Below are 20,624 nucleotides of genomic sequence, written 5' to 3' on the forward strand. Positions count from 1 at the left end.
ACACACACACACACACACACACACACACACACACATGCTGCTACTCTGAAATAATCCATGTGTTCAAGACAGGCAAGGACTATCATGAAAGCAGTAGTTCCCACTATTGTGGAATAGGAGGGACTAGCATAAACTAAGCAGCTTAAGGTGGAAATATTTTGAAATGCAAAAGAAGGATAAAAAGAAGCATGACATCTACATTATAAATGAGATTTAACCAACATTCTGTTTAAGAACGGCATGCATTCCAGAGTTGGGGAAGGGAAAATGATGAATCAATCCCCATTTCATTGGGTTAATTTCCTATCTCTTTTGGGTTTTCTAGATTAACATAGAGGCGCACAGGTCCTGGGTACTGACATTCGGTGCCATTTGATCCCTGGAAGGACAGTGCACTTCAGAAGCCCAGAAGGGTAAAGGGTCTGTCCTACAAGCAGGTGGAGTTTGCAGATTAACTGATCCTGCTCACAGAACCACACTTACCACAGTCCACCTGGTGTTTGGTAAGACTTTCTTCTCACTTTACTACACATTTCATCTGCAATCATTGATTTCCTGTTGACATTTGGGGTGTGTTTTATGTTGCTCCTCGCTCTACAGTCACTACTTCACGCTGATTTGGTGCTGGGGGGCAGGGGGAAGCCATTCAAAGCACCATAGAGAAATGAAGAGGTGTACATCCCAGCCAATGGCTCATGCCTGAAGCAATCCTTATGGAGGGGAATACCTCTAACCACCGTATGAGCTTCATGAACCTCTGGATTCTAAGCTCACGCTCTTGAACATGATATTGTGCTGACACCCAGCATCCCAGAAAAGAAACACTGAAGCATTCCCCTAGGATGAGCCCCGAGGAGCACAAAAGGTCCAGGATGTCCACTAATACAAATGAGATCCCAAACATGATGCCCACCTCCCCACACAGGTGCTCTTTATTATGCAGTAGCAACAAACAGGGCACGAAGTTGGGTTCAGAGGGCTGTAAAACTCTTCTGGTATCTTCCGTATATTTCCCCCCAAATAGTTGCCTTCTATCCCGCCCCCCCCCACTTCAGTCTGTTATACACAGTTTATATTTATCTCCTATCAATTCTCAATGACCAACTTCTTCTGCTTCCACAAAAGGAACTCTTTCTGATATTCTTCTTCCTTTCCTTTTCCATATTCCAGTATGCTCCAGTATAGTCTGCCAAAACACAGGTTCCAGAATTTCTGGGAGATTCAGGTGGAGAAGACCCTCTGTCATCCTAGGCAGAAAGCTGTGGTGAAGAACATTGTCTTAGGGGAGACCTGCTGTAGCCATGGGTATAACAGCCAGACCCCTCAACCTCTGTTAATCACCTCACAACACCCAAGCCCAATCACAATGGACTCCGAGTATGTCTTATGCGATTGGAAAGGCCACTTTTGGCCAGCAAGGGTTTTGTCCAGATCTGGAACCTCACCAAAAAATAAGAGGAAAAAGACATGTTCTCTACAAGTTCAAATACTCTCAGTAGGTAAAAAAATTAAAGTGAAAAGCAGAGATGTAAAGGTCCTCAATGAGTCTCAAATTGAATCCATTGCCTCCTCGATAGTGGCCCAGTCCAAGGCCAGCATCCCACCAGGAGAGGGAGTGGCCTACAGAAGCGCTCTGACTTTGGCACTGGAGATTCTGAAAGAGAGAGCAAACTTGGGTCTTGCAAGACCATCAGATGATCCAGAGACCCTTACGATGTCTCAAAAGGGACCACAAAAGCGATCTCGTAAAAAATATCGGAAGCCCAAAGGGACCTCACCGAGAAGTCTCAGGAAAAGTAAAAACCCCAAATCACTGTTGGTACATTCAGAGGGTGAGGACGTTCCCCATGGTGACAAATCCCAGGTGCACACACCCCTCGCTCCTGTTCCAAGGGAAAGGCGAGCAAAGCACTCAAGGAGCTGCAGCATGTGCTCAAACTTCCCATCACTTTCAGAAGATGACTGTGCGAAAGAGGGCCAGGAAAAGACAGACACCTCAAGAGTTAGTTCCTGGCATTGCACAGTCAAGGAGGACGTTACAGGTGCTAAAGATGGTGGCGTCCTTCCATCTCTGCCACCCGGTTTCATCGTCACTGTGCTCAAAGCTCAGAAAAGAGAGGCACCACGCCGCAGCTGCCCGAAGACCCTGGCTGTCTCCTCTGAGTGCTCTACCTTCCCCAGGAACGTTGAGGACCCTGGAGAGGGTGCCTGGAAGCCAGACTCGGAAGGTGTGGCAGCATCCTCCAGTGCCCCTAACCCGAGGCTGCGTTATTCACTCCGTTTGGCAGGCAAAGTAAGGAAGCAGTGGGGACCGGTGTTTAAGAAAGGACAGAAAAAATGTCCACCTTTAGTTGACTCAGAGGCTATTCACCTCACCACCGCTGTTAAGAAGGACGTCACCAAGGATGTGGGACAACCAACAAGCATGGCTTTCCCACAGGAGCCGTGTCCCATTGAAAGAGGAATGATGGTCTGGTTTAAATTTCAAAATCACCCATTTTGGCCAGCAGTGGTCAAGAGTGTCAGCCACACAGAGCAGACTGCAAGGGTGCTTTTGATTGAGGCAGACATGCACCATGACAAGAGTGGCATTCGAGTGCCTCTTCGGAGATTAAAGCACCTGGAATGTAAAGAGAAAGAGAAACTACTGAAGAGAGCCAGGAAAATGTATGAGCAGAGTGTGAACTGGTGCTTCTCCCTGATTTCCCACTACAGAGAAGGGCTCAGTCGTGGGTCTTTTGTGGGCTCTTTCCTGGACTACTATGCTGCTGACATCAGCTACCCAATTAGGAAAGCCATCCAAGACGGGGAACTGGACATTGCCTTCCCAAAGGTGAACTACGCCGACCTGGAAGATTCTGAGGAAGAGAGCTCCCCGGGCGGGAAGGGGCCCTGCAAGAAAATTCTCCCTGACCGGATGAAGGCCGCTCGGGACCGAGACAACCAGAAGCTCGTGGACTTCATCGTGAAAAGGAAGGGGGCCGACCCCCATCTTCTGGACATCGTCAAAGGCAGGAAACAGTCCAGGTGGCTGGCATCATTTCTGAATTCAAGCAGGTATGTGATCTGCATTGAAACATACCTGGAGGATGAAGATCAGTTGGATGTTGTGGTAAGGCATTTACAGGAGATCTACAAGCACATAGACAAGAACAGGCTGACTCTGACGAGGGACGACAAAGTGAGTTTTGTTCTGGAAGTCCTTCTGCCAGAAGCCATCATTTGTTCAATTGCTGCACTTGATGGGTTAGATTACAAGAAGGCAGAAGAAAAGTACCTGCAAGGGCCACCTGTGCATTACCGGGAAAAAGAACTATTTGATAAAAATATCTTAAAGAAAATTAAAAAGAGACCGGCAATCAGGAGCAAGGCTAAATAACCCTCCCCCTGCACCCACACCTCAGCAGAGAGACCTCTCATTTGTACCATTAATAAGAAACCCTGACTGCACGAAAGGCGTGATCCCTCCATTCTCAGTGGTGCATAAAGACATTCTGGAAACTCGGTAATGTGCTGAATTTGTTTTGGATCCATCTCTGGCATTTGTGGGTGGAGCGGTCATCATCACTTCTCATTCCCAACTCTTCACAAACTAACTTGTTAAAATATTGCCAACGGTTATACTTCTCTCTGCTTGCTCAGATGTGTAACTGCCCAGACATTTTCATAAAGTTGTTTTTGACTGTATATGGTTCATATTTTAATATAAGACACAAGCTCTTGCATTACATGAAAGACCCCTGGTAACAGGTATTTAGCAACAATCATTTTTAAAATCTGATGTGTATTTTACAGAAACATCACATGGGCTGCTCTTTGTTTTTGTGATACATTCATATAAACGACTGAATTCCTTCCTAAGATAATTCCTGAGTCTTCCTGCTATGTTTATTTGTTTGGGGGGGAAAACAGCCCTGAGAGGTGACACCAACGACAGGGTCATTTTCTATATATTATCACTACTGTCAGATGGTGCTTGGAAATCCAGACCAAGTGATTGGATCATCTGCCTGTAGCCCACATGTGGGTGAATGAAATCTCGGTGTGCAGTAAACATGTGGTCAGCCTGTGCAATGATGTTAATTCTTTGTTTCCATGAGATTCAGCTTATGTGAGTAGTTCTTCAGCTGCGGAATGAGATACTGAAACACACGGTCTGTCTGGCTGCTTGCCTCACTGAAAGTGACTTGGTCCTCTACATATAAGCTGTCTCTCCCCATGTAGAAAGAAATGAGAGTCATCATATACACAGTCCAGCTGCTTTAGGCCTAGGAGTGCAGGCTGATCACGAGGGGCTCATCTTGTTAGCATGAATTGGAGGAAATCGAGTGCTTTGTTCCGGAACTGTGTCCCCTGAAAAGGATCCATGTGCCTTGCAGCGGGCAAACTGCACCATTTGAATTATTCCCTGGCCCACTCTCACAGGCTCCAGCAGCGTGAACTGCAGACCTGTAGCCAGTCTTGGCTGTGCGAGGAGCAAGTGCGCCAGAATCTGGCAACCGGGGCAGGGCTGCGCAAAAGGCTCTGGCTAAATGTGGCTGTTGTTGGGATACAATGAAACATTAAAAGATCAATTCTGAAGCCCATGAAGTGTTATCTTCACTTGGAACAAGATTTTTTTTATTTTTATTTTTTTGAGAAAAAATGTTAGAAAATATAGTTTACTTTTAAAATTTGTTGTGTAAATAAACAATGAAAGTTTAACATGAACCTGGGTGCATTTTTATTCTTAGGGAAAATCACTCATCAGCCCATGTTATGTGTTCAAATGGCCATGTGAATTTTTGGGGGTAAAATTTGCAGAAGTGAGCTGTTTTAACTCACCATAAAACCACTGTATCATTCACCTAGAGCCTCTGCTTCATCCAACTTCAGACCGTACAACTATATAGTTGGAATGTCTAAATACACATACATGTATATATATGTAATATATATACATTTTGGAACTTTGGTGGTTTAGTTGTCATCTTTTAAAGTTCATTATGAATTTCTTCTCATTCTGAATAAATATTTGCTTTCATTCTCATTTTTATAATTTTCAAAGAGGGCCTTCCAGATTGCAGAAGCTTCAGGCCCAACAGAATCCTTTAAGACACTTCCTAAGAGACACCAAGACTCCTGGCACATTCTTCCTAGGCCAATCCACATGACATCCTCATGGTCACAGGAAGTACTTGGAAACACACCACCTCTATGTTCTTTGTTGACCTTGTACACTGGAATAGTACACTTTAGTTCTGCTATAACACCGTGTCTCTCTCAGTAAAATGTATCACTGAACTTCAGCTTTCTCATGGAGCCATATTTATCTCTACATTCTAATCTCTTCTTCTCTACTTCATGCATTCACTCACTCACTCACTCACTCACTCACTAATTCATAGCATTGTGAGCCAGTAGAGCAAATAAGATGTGGTTTAATACTCTGCTCTGAGGATAAATTTCAGGTGCCATAGAAAGGAAATCACAATCTTGTGCTCCAGGTGACAATCAAATTTCTAAGATGATTGAGATGCCCTACTTCATCTTCTTAGTGGGAAATGTTTATCAGAGTCATGGACTGATGGCTTATTTGTGACACCAGAACCCCAGGTTTCCCCATGTTTGTGAGATCATGGGTGTCTGTTGGCTTGGTGTGAAGGGAGACAACTTGGTTGCACAGAGTAGGCATGCACAGCATGTATAAGTCTCCAAATCCGTTTGTGGATCTCACAAAAAAATAGTGGAACCCCAAGACCTGGTAAGGCGATGAGCGTGAGAACATCAGATACCTAGAATCCCCTGAACCCTCACCTGGGTATTAGCAACCCTCTAATCCTTGGAAGTAAAGGCCATAAGCAAGGAGGAAGAGCATTGTTCCACTTTCCTTGACTGTGGTTGAACCAGACCTGGAGTGTCACATCTTTCCTTAGGTAGATTTTAAAAGGAATCCAGATAAAAACCACTTCCTATAAAAGAGTGACCAGAATAGCAAAGGGACACCAACTAGAGTCACAAAGCCAAGCCGAATGAGGATGGAATATCTACCCTGGAAGAAAAGATGCGGGTAGCTGTGGCTCAAAAGAGAAGAGCTGGAATTCGGTTTCCAACTCTTACAGAGTGATCGGCTCCCCATCACCCACCACTATAAAGTGGGACCAAGGAGATCAAGTGACTGCTTTCCCCATTGGAATCAGCAGCCCACACTGCACCACTGCCCAGGTAAGCCCCACCATTGCTGTGACCCTCTGCCTGACAAGGGCTTGGAATGAGTGAGGCAGGCACATGAGGAAGGAGCTATGCAGGAGCAGGGAACCCTAAAGTCTGTATGGAAATTATTGATGAGTTTTTGGCCTGAGGGCGGCAATGCTCCATATGCAAGGGGACAGCAGACACTAGGCAAGAAGACATAGCTGCTGCAGGGTTGAGAGTAAAACAGGAAAACCTGAGGCATAGCAGTGAGAGAAGATCTGCCTGGACCTCTCGTTAAACCCAGACATCCAACCAAGATGCCAGAAAGGTCACATATCAGGAGTGAGGATAGCACCCAGGAGACACATTCAGAATTGTTGTGAGGCACCGAGCATGGAGGGATGCCCTGGGGTTGAAATGTCACTGGAGGAAGGACAGGCAGGCCAGTTGCTCCATGCCCCCAGCAGACCCTTTCCCTGGTGCTGGTGGGCTGGTGCACGGATGTATTCATTTGTGTTCCTGCACCCCTGGGTCTGACTGACAAAGTGCCCAGGGTAGGGGTTCCAGTTCCAGAGCCAGGCCCTGATCTTCCTAGAGGGAAGCTCTGCTAGGAAGGAAGGCTGTGGGGGAATGGATGGAGGAACAGCCTAGCCATGTGGGAAAGTGCCCCTGAGAGGAGCAGGAGATATGTGTCTCTCCCTCTCTCTCCACAACTGTGCCAGGAAAATCCCCTGGATTAACAGAAGCACAGGTAGAGTGGTTCAAGTGGCCTTTGGGAGGCTCTGGCAGGGGCAATAGTGGGAACAGGTGGAGGAAGAGCCTCGCCACAATGGGTAGAGACAAAGAACCCTGGTACCTGAGGATGGAGGGCGAGCCCCAGTGACCGCAGAGCCCTGGGCTCTGACTGTAGGAAAGTGCCTGCTGATACAGGTCTCTAGATGCCCCCCAAAGAAGGGGGATGCTTGGCAGCCTGCCAAGGCCAGAAGAACCTGAAGGGAGGGAGGGAGAGAACGACTGAGAGTCAAACATCATCCTGCCCCTCCAGGTGATTCAGGGCCTCAGCAGACTTAGTGATGAAACCACTTTCCACCTCTGTAGGACACACCTGCTCGGAGGGAGGGCCAAGGACATATCAGAAAGTCTGTTGCTTTCATTGTTTACCAAGAAGGGCCCCAGGCCCACTGCATTCCCCACCCCCTAGGAGATGGGTCCTGGGAGGGGGCATTAAGTTGAGTTTGTTGCTGACCTATTCACTCACACCTGGGATGGATCTCCTTTTCAGTGGTGCCAGCCCTTTGTCAGCAGCTGGGCACACAGAGAGGGAGGGACAAATGGCCTGTGTTCCAGGAGCCCATAGAGCAAGGGAGGGCTTGCCATCACCATGAAGGTCTAAAGAGACTGGGACAGACTGGGCCCAATTATCTCTCAAAACTCCCTTCCAGGACAAAAACTTCCACCGAGGAGAAACTACTGGGAATAGAATACAGATAGCACAACACAGAAACAATAGGGTCAAAGAAAAGAGAAGTTCCAGATAAACGTGAAGGAAGAGAACAAATCAAGATCTTAGGGAGTTAAGGACATCTGTAATATTTTAAACAAAAATAAAATTTAAAAACAAACAAAAAAACAACAAAAAAAGAAAGCTCTTAGGAGTAAGCTGACATAATTTAACAGTTCTCAAAATCAACAGAAGAGGGCACTCTTCATACATAAAATTAGAAAATCTATCGTTTACTTCCTTTCTACAAGCGCAGGAAAACTAATTTTGGGAGAAAATGAGTAACAGATCAAAGGCGTATCTCACACAAAGTTATTAAAATAAAACAGAGAATACAAAATAGAATAATGTTCCTCTAGACACTGAAAGTATCCCAGAAAAAAATGTGCACAAAACAGATGGAACTACAATCCTTCATTTGTAAAGCAAGCTAAAGGCATTAAGAAAATTATAGAACAACATAAATCAGAATTAGAAAAACTCAAAAATGAGATGATAAACTCATGAAACAATTAAAGATAAAAGATTTTTTTAATTTCTGACATTAAGACTAATTTAAAAGGAGCCCCAGAATGATGAAATACAATAGATAATGCATTGAGAGAAATAGAAGAAGAGAAAATAAGAGAATTTGTAAGGAATAAAGACGAGTAAAGAGATGAAGAGGATTTGATAGAAAATGACTAACACAGAAGACAAGCAAAACAACAACAACCAAACTAATACGTATAATAGGGGTCCCCAAAGGTTAAAACCAAACCAAGGAAAGAACAAATAATAAAGTGTATAATTCAAGAAAATTTTCTGGCAAAAAAGAAGAGTCAAAACTACAAATTGGAGTGTGCCATGTGCCTAGGAAAAGCGCCTCCAAACAAGCAAAACCAAAACATATTCTAGTAAAATTATTGGATTGATTAAATAAAGAAAATTTCTTTGGATATATAGGCAAAAATAATAAGTGTACAATGGAAAGATAAAGAGGCTCTCCTCAAAATTTTCAACAGCAATGCTTTCTGCTGGAAGAAAATGAAAGATAATCACCAAGGGAAAAACATCTGAGCCAAGGATTTTATATCTAACCAAGCTCACTTTGAAGTGTAAATGCAGCAAACTCTCACCAACATGTGAAAACCTGGAGAATGGTGTTGCCATGACTCCTTTCTTACAAATCTGTTAGAGAATGAGATTCAGACAACCAAAATAACTGAAGGGGTCCATAGGACCCAGCGATCCCACATCAGGGTATCTACCCAAAAAAATTGTAAGCAGTGTCTCTAAGAGATTTGCACACCCACATTCATAGCAGCAGTACTCACAGTAGCCAAAGGTAGAAGCAACCCAAGTGTCGATCAACAAGGAATGGATGAACAAAATGTGGTCTGTCCATACAGTGGGATGTTATTCAGCCTTAGAAAGGAAAATCTGACATGTGCTACAACACAGATGAAGCTTGAGGACATTATGCTGAGTGAAATAAGCCAGACACAAAAGGACAAATAGTGTATGACACCACTTATATGAGGTCCCTGGAGTAGTCAAATTCATAGAAATAGAAAGTAGAGTGGTGGGTACTAGGGGCTGGAGGTGGAAGATGAGGAGTTAGTGTTTAATGGGGCTAAAGTTTCAGTCATGCAAGATGAAAAAGTTCTGGAGATTAAGTTATACAACAATGTGAATGTGCTGAACACTACTGAACTGTACACTTTAAATAGTTAAGGTGGTAAATTTTACATATATTTTACCACCATTAAAAATGTTTTAAAAAGAAAAAGGAAAGCTAGCTAAGCATTTTAATCTCAGCACACCAATACTCCACATTACAAGTAAAAATGAGTGATTTCAACCACAGGGATTTGAGAAACTCTGAAGCTGCTGACAGCCAGTTAGAACCACCTTGAGCCAACATTTCTGATCAGCAGCCATCTAGGAGGTGAGATTCTCAATATCTAGCCATGTTTGTGGATGAAGTACCAGCTGGACCTGCAGCCCCACAACAGAATCCTGAAACCATGGAAAGAAGGTCCAGAACAAGAGGAAGAAGCCTGAAGAAGAAGCTCAGTTACTGCTGTTTTATAAAGTCACTTCACTGACCTGCTAGAAGTCACTTAAGCAAATATAGTCACTTTGCAATTACTGAAAGAAAAGTCTTTTCTTCTAGTGTACCCAGAAATGCTTAGCCCAAGCAACCTGACCTGTTGTGGCCAACCAGTGTCCAACCACAGTGCATGTACTGGGAACCTCCAGGGACTGGTTTCTTTTGCAACCCCAGCTCACAGGCCCACTATCAACTCCCACCACCACCACCAGCAGCAGCAGCACCTCCTGCCCCTTGCTCTCTTGAGTGTGCCTCCATGGACCTCCCCTCTTCTTCAAATGGCCAGAAAGCATTAACAAACCCCCACCCCCCAATCAGTGCTCTGTATTGAGTAAAAATATATGCACACAGGGAGAAAAAAAAAATTTTGTTTTTTGGATTGGGAAAAAAAGCGGGGTTCAGATCAGTAAGAGAATTGGTATTTCTTTTCCAGCCTCTGAAGAAGTGGGAATGTAAACCAAGTAATTCCAGTAGGCCACCAAATTGAGTTCTGGTGTTTCTGTTATGGAAAGCCTATTTAATTTCAGCACAGAGACACATTTATTCATTCAACAAGCATTTTTGGAACACCTTCACCATGCCAATGACTAGGCTGGAAGCTGGGATTACAGCACCCCCCCCCAGCATAACACATGCAAACCAAAGTCCGCCCAGTGGAGGAGATGCTGAAACAGGCACGTGGAAATCTGAAACAGGCACAGGATGTTTGCTGCTAAGATCCAAGATAAGGAAAGCCAGGGGATTATAGGAGGGGGGACAGCAAGGGCACTTCCCCTTAGTCAGCAGATAAGGAAGGCCTCCGGTGAGAACTCTTTAAACTGAAATGGACATAAAAGTAGGAGTTACACAGGCCAAGGAGGGATGATGCACCAAATAAATGCTCAAAAAAATGTTTAACCTAAGTAAGAAAGCAAGTGAGGGAAGGATCAATCTAAGTCATTGTTAACAACAACCCAGAGGGCAGGACAAAAGCTCTGGAGTTGGTACTATAAGCCCATATGCAAGGCTAAGGTTGGAGAATGAATGAATGAATGAATGAATGAATGAATGAATGAATGAATGAATGATTTGTCAGAGAGGAGTCCTTTCAATGCCCCAGGTTTCTGTCCTTGGCCTGCTTTTCTCAACATGCTTCCCCAGCTCCAAATGCCACTCACTCGATCTATGACCAATCTTCAAGGTCAGCAGTTTACAAACCTGGTGGTGGGCCCCAAGTTGGTGGGGGCAGAAGAAGTGGAAATGGCATATTTCTATTGTTCTTACATCATTTAAAAAAATATATATCTTAATTGATTTGGGAGGGGGAGAGAGAAGGAGAGAGAGAGAGAGAAAGAGAAACATCAATGATGAGAGAGTCATTGATCGGCTGCCTCCTGCATGCCCCCTACTGGGGATTGAGCCTGCAACCCAGGCATGTGCCCTGACCAGGAATCAAACTACGATCTCCTGGATCCTAGGTCAATGCTCAACCATCGAGCCACACCTGACCAGGCTCTTACATCATTTTTAAGTGTCTAATTTGTGCTTATTTTATAATGTAAGACATGCTATATTATAGTAGTACCATGTATGTGATTTAGAAATAGCTAAGTATGTACATATTTAGGAGGAAGGTATCAGTTGAGTCCCCCTGGGACACCAAGAAGGCCTTTGGAATGCACAGTTTCTGCCAGCCCTGAACAGATAAAAAGTTGGTTCTTCCCTTTATGTGCATGCACTGTTTATATGTGTGTACAAATCTGCCCTGGGGGAGCTTTCTAGACTGCTTGCATTAGATCAGTTCCCCTTCGTACACCTCCATTGCCCTGAGAACCTCTCCATTTCAGGGCTATAACTATACATTGCATTTTGGGGTTACTAGCCTGCAGACTGAGAGAGGCAAGAGACTGTGGATTTGTGCTCACTGCATGATCCTCAGAGCCTAACACAACACTACCTGGCACACAGTAGGAGCTAAATAATAAACTCTTGCTGATAAATGAAAGAGTGATCAGGCAACATCATCTATTAGTTTTAGATCTCCCATATTCTGAGCATTAAAAGATGCACTCATTAAGTAGACACTCATGAAGTTGAGCTTGTTAAATTATATATTCTAAAATGACTCCAGTGCAAATAACCTCAAGAAGTAATGTCTACAAAGGAAAATTATGGTGACATAGCACAGGTAAAGAGGAAGGGGACATGAGTTGAATTTCTGGCCCTCCCAAAGACCAGCTGTGTGACCTTGGGAAATCACCCAAACTGTCTGTCTCAATTTCTTCACCTGAAAAAAATGGTCATACTGGTTATTGTGAGGTGTTGATCAAATACCCTACACAGAATATTTCACATGTTGCCTGTTGCCTCAGGATCACTCAGTATTCTCTGTTATTGTAATTACTGTGCAGTTTGGTCATGGAGTTCAGCTTCATTCTGGCCCAGTGGACCTGCCCTTATCCAACTATATCACCTCACATACTCAGTAGCAATGAATCTATCATCCAATGACTCCTCCCTGTTTCTCCTTAGCACACAGGGATATTTATTTACTTGTCCATTCTCAACACAGGTTATTTGATTCCAGTGCTAAACCACTCACATCCACACCAAGGGTTCTGCATACTCAGTTACCAAGAATGGCTTCTGGTTACCTGACTACTGAACACATCACTTACAGATTTCTAATTCTAAAGGATTTGAATCTGATCAAACAGCAAAATTGTGCTCTAAAATTATACTCAAAAGTTTGGAGTCGATTCCAAAGTTGTCTGGAGCTTTCAAAGGCCATCTTCCAAGGCCTTAACCTTGTGTGTGCTGCCCCATGACCTTGGAATGACAGCTTGCTGGGGAAGTCTGCCAGTGCTGACCTGTGGGGGTTTCATCCTTGTTTTTCAGCATTACCCCACCCTTGTGACTAAAATGCAAGCTCCAAGGCCCCATCTCTGCAAGTCTGATTTGGGGATCTGGGCTGAAGCTCTCCTCCGTGGAAATCCAGCCCTGCCCTACATCAGAGCCTTGGCACTGGGAAAGTGTAGGAGTTCATCAGACCTCCAAAACACCCTGGGTTGTACTGTCCAAGGGCTCCAGACTCCACCTTTTCACCCAAGTGGCAACAGGCCATCCAGCCCTCTCAGGTATGCGTTGGTCATGATCCACCCTCACAGGAGATGGAAGGGCCTCAGAAAGCCAGGCTGGGGCAGCACATCCAGGGATTAGGCAGAGGCAAAGAGGAGCAGGGCTTCAGCTGCCCATCTGGGAAAACCTCAGGGCTCCTTCCCACTACAGTGCTGTGAGTTGCTGGCATGGTACGGGGTGCAAAGGAGGGGTGGACACAGTGCCCAGCCAGCAAAAGTGCCCCTGCTGTGGGATGGTGCTGAAGAAGGATAATCCCAGCAGGAAGGAAGAAATCTCACTTCCTCACTCCACAATGAGAGTGCATTTCATGATCCCCATTCTGCAGATGAGGTAACTGTGGACCCAAGAGGGAAAGGCAATGGTGTTTATTGGGGTGAAATGGGTAATCACCAAAACCAAGTCAACTGAGCAACAGGACATGCTTGAGTGCTCCCAGTTTCATATCAAAGGCAGTCATATGGCCAAGAGCAAGCAAGAGTGGGCTCCCCAGTCCATCAGCTCCCAAGCTGACAATAGTCCAGAAGCAGCCAGTGGCATCTGCTAAGAACTGCGCCTGAGGACCAGCCTGAGTGCTGTATATACACGGTCCCATCCTACACACCTATCAGGGAGATATCTTTATTATGGTCATTTCATAGTTTCAGAAAATCATCTTCAAGAAGGTTGAGTATTGCTGGGGATAACAAGACTGCTAAACATTGAAACTGGACTTAGAATCCAGACGGTCACCCAAAACCCTGTAGTCTTGGCCCAATGCTGGGCTGCAAAGGTTCTAGAACTTTCTTCTTTGTCAGAACTATTTAAAGAGCTTATTAAAATTCAGAGTGCTGGACTCCATTCCCAAAGTGTCTAGAGTGGGGTGAGCCCTGAGAATTTGTATTTCTGAAAGTTTCCAGGGAGTGCTGATGCAGTTCCCAGGCCTCCATCTATCTCACAGCCCCCCACCCCCTTGAGCTGGCAGTGCCCTCAACACTGGAGATTCTGTCCTGCCTGCATGCTTTGTAGCATGTCCTTTGCTCTATCTGGAATAATGTCTCCTTCCTGAGTTGCCCTAGGAAAATCCTCCAGACCCACCCTAGGAGATGGCATTCTCTGACCCATCCTCCCTGCAATAATCTGCCTGTTCTGCTGCTAGTCCATGTAACAATGATCTCATGGTCTTGTGCATACTTACTTTCATCTTTATCTGTTCCCTGTGCTGTGGTTTTACTTTTTCAAGGGAAATGACCTTGTCCTATTTATCTTGTTATGCTCAGCAGCAAATACAGGCTCAAAGAAATGCTTGTTGACGAATGCATGACTCTATCCCGCCCAAGTGTCAGGTCCCTCCATAGCCCTGGCTTAAGCACTGTTTCATTCTTATCTTTTGGCTCACTCATGCTGCTCCAAATGGCTTTCCATGCGGTAACAACATAGGACAAGATGATGGTGTAACAACGAGCATCCATAAACATAAACTGTATGATTAATGCTAACAGTGGCCGGGGTCAGTGCAACAAATATATCCCCAGGACCCAAGAAGTACAGAATAACACTTCAGTTCTCAAAGCAAATTCTGGGAAACCCTAAGGGGTCCTTGAGACCCTTTGAAGCAGGGATCCACAAGACCAAATCTCTTTTCATAATGATACTAAGATGTTTTTGCCTTTTACACTCTCATTCCCAAGGGCCGCATGGAGTTTTTCAGAGCTCACCCAAGTGTGATACCGTGGCAGACTGAAGTCAGAAACAGATATGATTACTTAGCCAAACATACAGTCCCTATTAAGCCAGGCATTAGAGGGAGTTACTGAAGTGTGGGGTGGCGCCACTTTTCCCACTAAGTGTTATTTGTTTGGTAAAGTATAGATTGTTTTCATAAAATATGTTGTTCATGTTAACAAGTAATGATTTTATTACTGTCATTTTTAAATAAATGAAGAAATATTTTTTAAATTTCTCATTTTTAATTTTAATATGGAAAATTCTGATATGTATAACCCACATAAGCAAAAGTTCTTGGGGGTCCTCAACAAATTTTAAGTGTGCAAAGGATCCTGAGACCAAAAATTTTAAAGACCTGCTTAATCTGATGCTCCACAGTGGAATGAAGAAAAAATATTTCATAGTGTATTAGATTAGGGGGTCCTTCCTCTTTCAAAAATGACTTTATATTTTTTTTTCCTCTTGATGATGCAGGTACCACAGAATGTGAATTTAGGAGGGCAAACATGGAAGATTTTTATAATCCATGCAAAACACCAGATATTTGCACTAACAATTTCTATGCCTTACTTTTAAAATTCTCTTTGTTTTCATATGGGAAGGCTATATAAATGGAATACAATCATGTGCTGCATAATGATGTTTTGGTCAATGATGGACCACATATACAACAGTGGTCCCATAAGATTATAAAGGAGCTGAAAAAATCCTATCACCCAGTAACATCATGGCTGTCATAACGTCGTAGTGAAATGCATTTCTCATGTGTTTGTGATGATGCTGGTGTAGACAAACCTACTGCACTGCTGGTTGTATAAAAGTATAGCAGATACAATCAAGTACAGTACATACTACTTGATAATGATAATAAACATGTTAGTGGCCTGTGTATTTATTATACTAAACTTTTATTGTGATTTTACAGTGCACTCTTTCTCATTATAAAACAGTTTGCTGTGAAACAGCTTGCCCTGTTACACCAGCAGAAGCCTCATACATCTGGTATTTACTTCATCCTTTTTTTTTTTAATATATCTTTATTGATATCAGAGAGAGGAAGAGAGAGGGAGAGAGAGATAGAAACATCAATGATGAGAGAGTCATTGATCCGGCTGCCTCCTGCACGCCCCCGACTGGGGATGGAGCCCACAACCCAGGCATGTGCCCCAACAGGGAATCAAACCCCGATCGCCTGGATCCTAGGTCGATGCTCAACCGCTGAGCCACGCCTGGCTGGGCTACTTCATCTTTTGATTGCATAGGTTTTTCTTATATTTGATGTAATCTCATACTGCATCATTTTCTCCAGTTCTTGATTTAATCTTACGTTGTTTTGTACGCTAACGTGCTGTACAGATTTGTAGCCTAGGAGCAATAGGCTATACCATGCAGCCTTGGTGTGTAGTAGGCTGTGCCATCTAGGTTTGTGTAAATGCACTCTGATGTTTGCACAATGACAAAATCACCTAACTACAAACTTCTCAGAATGTATTTCTGTCATTAAGCAGCAAATGACAGTACAAATAAGGAATTATGGCTTCAGCTTGAAAATTGCCTGAGATAAAGAAATGGGTTGTATTCGTTTGCTAAGGTTGCTGTAACAATGTACCACAAACTGAGTGGTCAAAATAACAGAAATTTATTGTCTCACAGCCTGAAGGCCAGAATTCTGAGATCAAGGTATCAGCAAGGCCATGCTCCCTTAGTGAGGGCACTAAGGGAGGATCTGCTCCAGGCTTCTCACCTAGCTTCTAGAACTTCCTTGGCTTGTGGCAGCATCACTCCAATCTTCAGAGTGTTTTCCTTGTGTGCATGTGTATGTGTTTCCAAATTTCCACCCAACCTATTGCATTAGGGACCAACCTAATGACCTCATGATGACTCGATTATCTCTGTGAATCTCCTATCTCCAAATAAGGTCACATTCTGAAGTACTGGGGGTAAGGACTCCAACACATTCTTTGAAGGGAACATAATTCAACCCATAACAATGGACAATGATACAAGTTAGAGAAATTATAAGGGAAAGAGGTATGAGTTAAAATCATGGGGCTCAAATCAAGGAAGCCAATTTCATATTTTGGTCCATAGCAATAAAGAACTGAAGAGGTTTCCAGGCCCAAACCTTAAATTTCCTTGTTGTATCCTTGCTATTTGTCAACACGTACATGAAAAATGTTCTTCTATTGTTAAGTTTCTTGCTGGGCTGGGGGAGTGAGTTCACATTCTTTTAAGTCAGTCCTGTTCAGATGATGCGGGAGGGGAGAATGATCTGGACCTGCAAGTTTTAGAATCAATTCCAGTACCCTTGCACCCAAAGTCCAGAAGAGGAGGGGATGTGGAGGAGAAGAAAAAAGAAGAAAATTGGAGTCTTCTAAAACTCTAAAATCTTCTAAAACTTGGCACCTCACAGACATTTAAAGATGCAGCTTGTGATGATGAGAGATGTTGCTAGGAATGAAATAAATTTGGTTAGTGAATTTAGAGAGGGATACCTTGTAAAGAAAGACAAACAAGGAAGAAAACATTGCATTGTTGCAAACACAGTAGTCAGTTGAGCCAGGAAAACAGTTGGAAGTTGACCAAAGGGAGCCAGGGGACTGAGGGACACTGAGCCCACCACCCACCATGCTTTGGGGCCTAGGCAGTGAGGAGAAGGCCACACCCATGGGAAGAAACTGCACTTACAGGGGGAGTGTTATGCAGGCTACTAGTTTAGCAGCTTACAATAATTCCCAGCTAGTACACACAGCTAGTCCAAGCGTGGCCGAACTCCCAAGGCTACAATCAGAATGTTGGTTTGCCAGGGTTTTCTCTGGCGATTTAGAGCAGAATCCTTTCTGGCTCACCAAGGTTGTCGGTCAGCAGAATCCAGTTCCAGGCAGCTGTCAGTCTGGAGTCCCCATTCTCTGTTTGGCTGTCATATGGGGGCTATTCTCTCTGTTCCTAGAGGGCCGCTGTCACCTACATTCCTTCTCATATTCATTCCCCTCCCTCTGCAAACAAGCTGCAAATCTCTCCGGCTTCCCCTTGTACCTTCAGTGAGGAGAAAGCTCTGCTTGTACAGAACCCACCAGAGAATCCAAGATAATCTCCCTCTTATAAGGGCAACCAATTAGTAGCCCTAATTACATCTGCCATGTAACTTTACATATTCTTTGAGGTTACACCAGGAGGCAAAGGTCATGAGACCAGAAGCCTGCCTAGCACAGGAGGGCCAGTCTGTGTCTTGGAAAAACTATATTCTGTGACTGTCTTTTTCACTCACCAAAGGATTATTTCTGTTCTATCAAAAACTCTCCATCCTTCCAAATTGCTTTCTAGCCACTCTTGATTTGTAATTACAGCAGTTTCCTTAGCAACAACTGGAGCTGGCCAACCTCTTTCCTGATGCAGACCACCCTTGAGTATTTTTCCACAGAATGCTGTCCATAGCAGATTTCAAGAGAGGGAGAGACAGACTCTTGGAGAGCAGGCAGACAGCTCTTGGTGGGGAGGGCACTGGGGGTAGAGGGATTGAGAGGAAAAAAAGAAAGAGAGCTCATGGACATGTACAACAATGTGGTGATTGTAGGAGTGCAGGGGATGGGTGGAGGTGGTAGAGGGCATAGAGGGGATAAAAGGTAATGGAAAAAATTAAATTAAATTAAATTTTAAAAAGAGAGACAGAGCTCTCTACCTATCATGAGAAACCTCAGTATAGGTCCCTGTTTGCTTCTCCAGCCTCATGCCTCCCTACTGCCCTCTCTCTGGGCATTCCTGGCACTCCAGGTACATGGGCATCATGGCACTCATGCCTCTCTTCTCTGATAGAACAAATGACACTTTCTCCCCTGTCCTTCCTCCACCTTTAGAACTAGCTGGGCCTTTAAGACTGAGCTCAGAACACATCTCCTCCAGGGAGCCTCTGTGAATACCAGACTGAGTTCCATGTAATCAAAGTTGATTACCCTCTGGCCCTAGCACATACCCCATGCCAAGTACTCAGCCTGTGTCACTCCAACAGAGGACACGAGACTCCACAGGTGAGGCAGCACCCATGCAACAAAGTTCTAAGGTGGTGTCCAACACTTAGCAAGTCCTCAACGAGGGCTGTTTTCACCCCTGCCACCACTACCAACATCAGGGTGCCTCTCTCCTCTGGCGTTGGCCCCTACCCCTCTGTGTGCCCAGCTGCTGGCAAGAGACTGATCCTGACAAACAGAACTGCCACCTTGAGGTGTGAATGAACAGGCTAGCAACGAAACCCATGGAATGCCCCCTCCCACCCCCAGGACCCATCTCCTGAAGGGGAATACAGTGGGCCTGGGGCCCTTCTTGGTAAACAATGAAAGCAAAGACCTCCAGATGTGTCCTTGGCCCTTCCTCTGAGCAGGTGTGTCTTACAGAGGTGGAAGGTTGTTTCATCATTAGGTCTGCTAGGGCCCTGAATCACCTGAAGCAGGGGCAGGATGATGCTTGACTCTCAGTTGCTCCCTCCCTCCCTCCCTCCCTCCCTCCCTCCCTCCCTCCCTCCCTCCCTCCCTCTTTCCTGCTCTCCCTTCAGGTCCTTCTGGCCTTGGCAGCTCCACCAGCCCCCATGCATGCCCCTGCTCTGTGTTTCCAGAGTGTGACTGCTACCCACATGCCTCAAGTGTCCTTCAACCATGTTTCCAGGGCCCAGGCTGTGAGGTCTGCTGGCTTGACCTGGAATCACAGCACCTCCACTAAGGAGCTGTGGGGCTTTGGGCAAGTCCCTGAACCTTCCCATGCCTGGTGTCCTCATCTGGAGCAGAGGAATCATAACTGTGCCCATGTCCCCCCAAGGCTCCTCTGAGGACTCACAAAGAGAGGTGCAGGCCCAGTTGCTCAACCCACTGCCTGGTGGATAGTCAATGTTCAGAGATGGAAGTTCTTAAGGAGGGACTCACTCTTCTCTCAGGACCCAAACCTTCAGCACCTTTTGGGTGCATGGCTGGTGGTTGCAGGGTTATTAATGCCAGGTCTGCTGTCCCTTGTTTGGCTAGGTGGGATCATGGCTCTCAGACTGCCATGCAGAACTGGGAGCAAGGTGTGGGGGTGTTATGGGAGACATTGCCACAAGCAGTGCCACAGAAAGCCAGGCATGGAGGGCATGCAGCACAGGAATGAGCCTTTGCAGATCCCAGGTGGGCATGTGTTAGGACACCTGGATCTGGGCTCAGGGAGATTAGGGCCCAGTCTTAAGCAGCACAACCTGCCTTGGAACAGGGCCACAGGCCCCAAAGGTACTCAGTGGTAATCTGGGCAGGCTGTCAGCCCTGCTGGAAAGAAATCTGCCCAGCCACATCCTGGAATAAGAAAGTGATCTGCTTAGGGGGCTGATCTTCCCTCTTTGTGATGGAGATCATGGCTTCCAAGAGGTGCTAAGGAGATAGGGACCTAAGGCTTTCTAGTGTGAGAATGGGAGCCAGGAGTTTGAGCCCAGCTGGAGAGCTGGCGAAGGAGCAGGACAGCCAGAGGTACAGGAGGCTAAAGTGTTCAAGGCAACGCCCTGGTCAGTGTGACTCAGTTGGTTGGACATCATCTCATGCACCAAAGTGTCGTGGATTCGATTCCCTGTCAGGACACATACCCAGGTTTCAGGTTTGATCTGAGTTCATTCCCCAGTCAGGGTGTGTACAGGAGGCAATCGATCGATGTTTCTCTCTCGCATAGATATTTCTCTGTCTCTCTTTCCCTCTCCCTCTTCTCTCTCTAAAATCAATAAAAACATACCCCCCAGTGAGGATTTTAATAATAATAATAATAATAATAATAATAATAAAGTGTTCAAGCGAAGAACTCCCATGTGCAGGGACAGCTGCTCAAGAGGCAGGCCCTGCTACAGGCTCCAGGAGAAGGTGGTGGGGTCTAGAGGAGAATGGTGGTCTTGAGAAGGGGCCGCCAAATAACAGCTTTGGGCTTTGGGCTTTGGGTGGGGAAATCTTTGGAGGGCAGAGCAGGTATGGCCCTCATGACCTCCTTCCCAACACCCTCACTGCAACTCCCCTTTGACTGCCTGTGTGTCTAGCA

General features: G+C 45.1%; 1 pseudogene across 1 annotated transcript; it reads left to right on the forward strand.

Annotated features, from left to right (window-relative positions):
• The first annotated feature begins 1,086 nt into the window (after nt 1-1,086).
• LOC308551003 (PWWP domain-containing DNA repair factor 3B pseudogene) lies at nt 1,087-3,379 on the forward strand (annotated as a pseudogene). Its single transcript has one exon. The product of its transcript is annotated as a PWWP domain-containing DNA repair factor 3B pseudogene (transcript).
• The last annotated feature ends 17,245 nt before the right edge of the window (nt 3,380-20,624 follow it).

The sequence above is a fragment of the Miniopterus schreibersii genome (assembly GCF_964146895.1).
Source record: "Miniopterus schreibersii genome assembly, chromosome: X".
In the NCBI taxonomy this organism is placed as follows: Eukaryota; Metazoa; Chordata; class Mammalia; order Chiroptera; family Miniopteridae; genus Miniopterus; species Miniopterus schreibersii.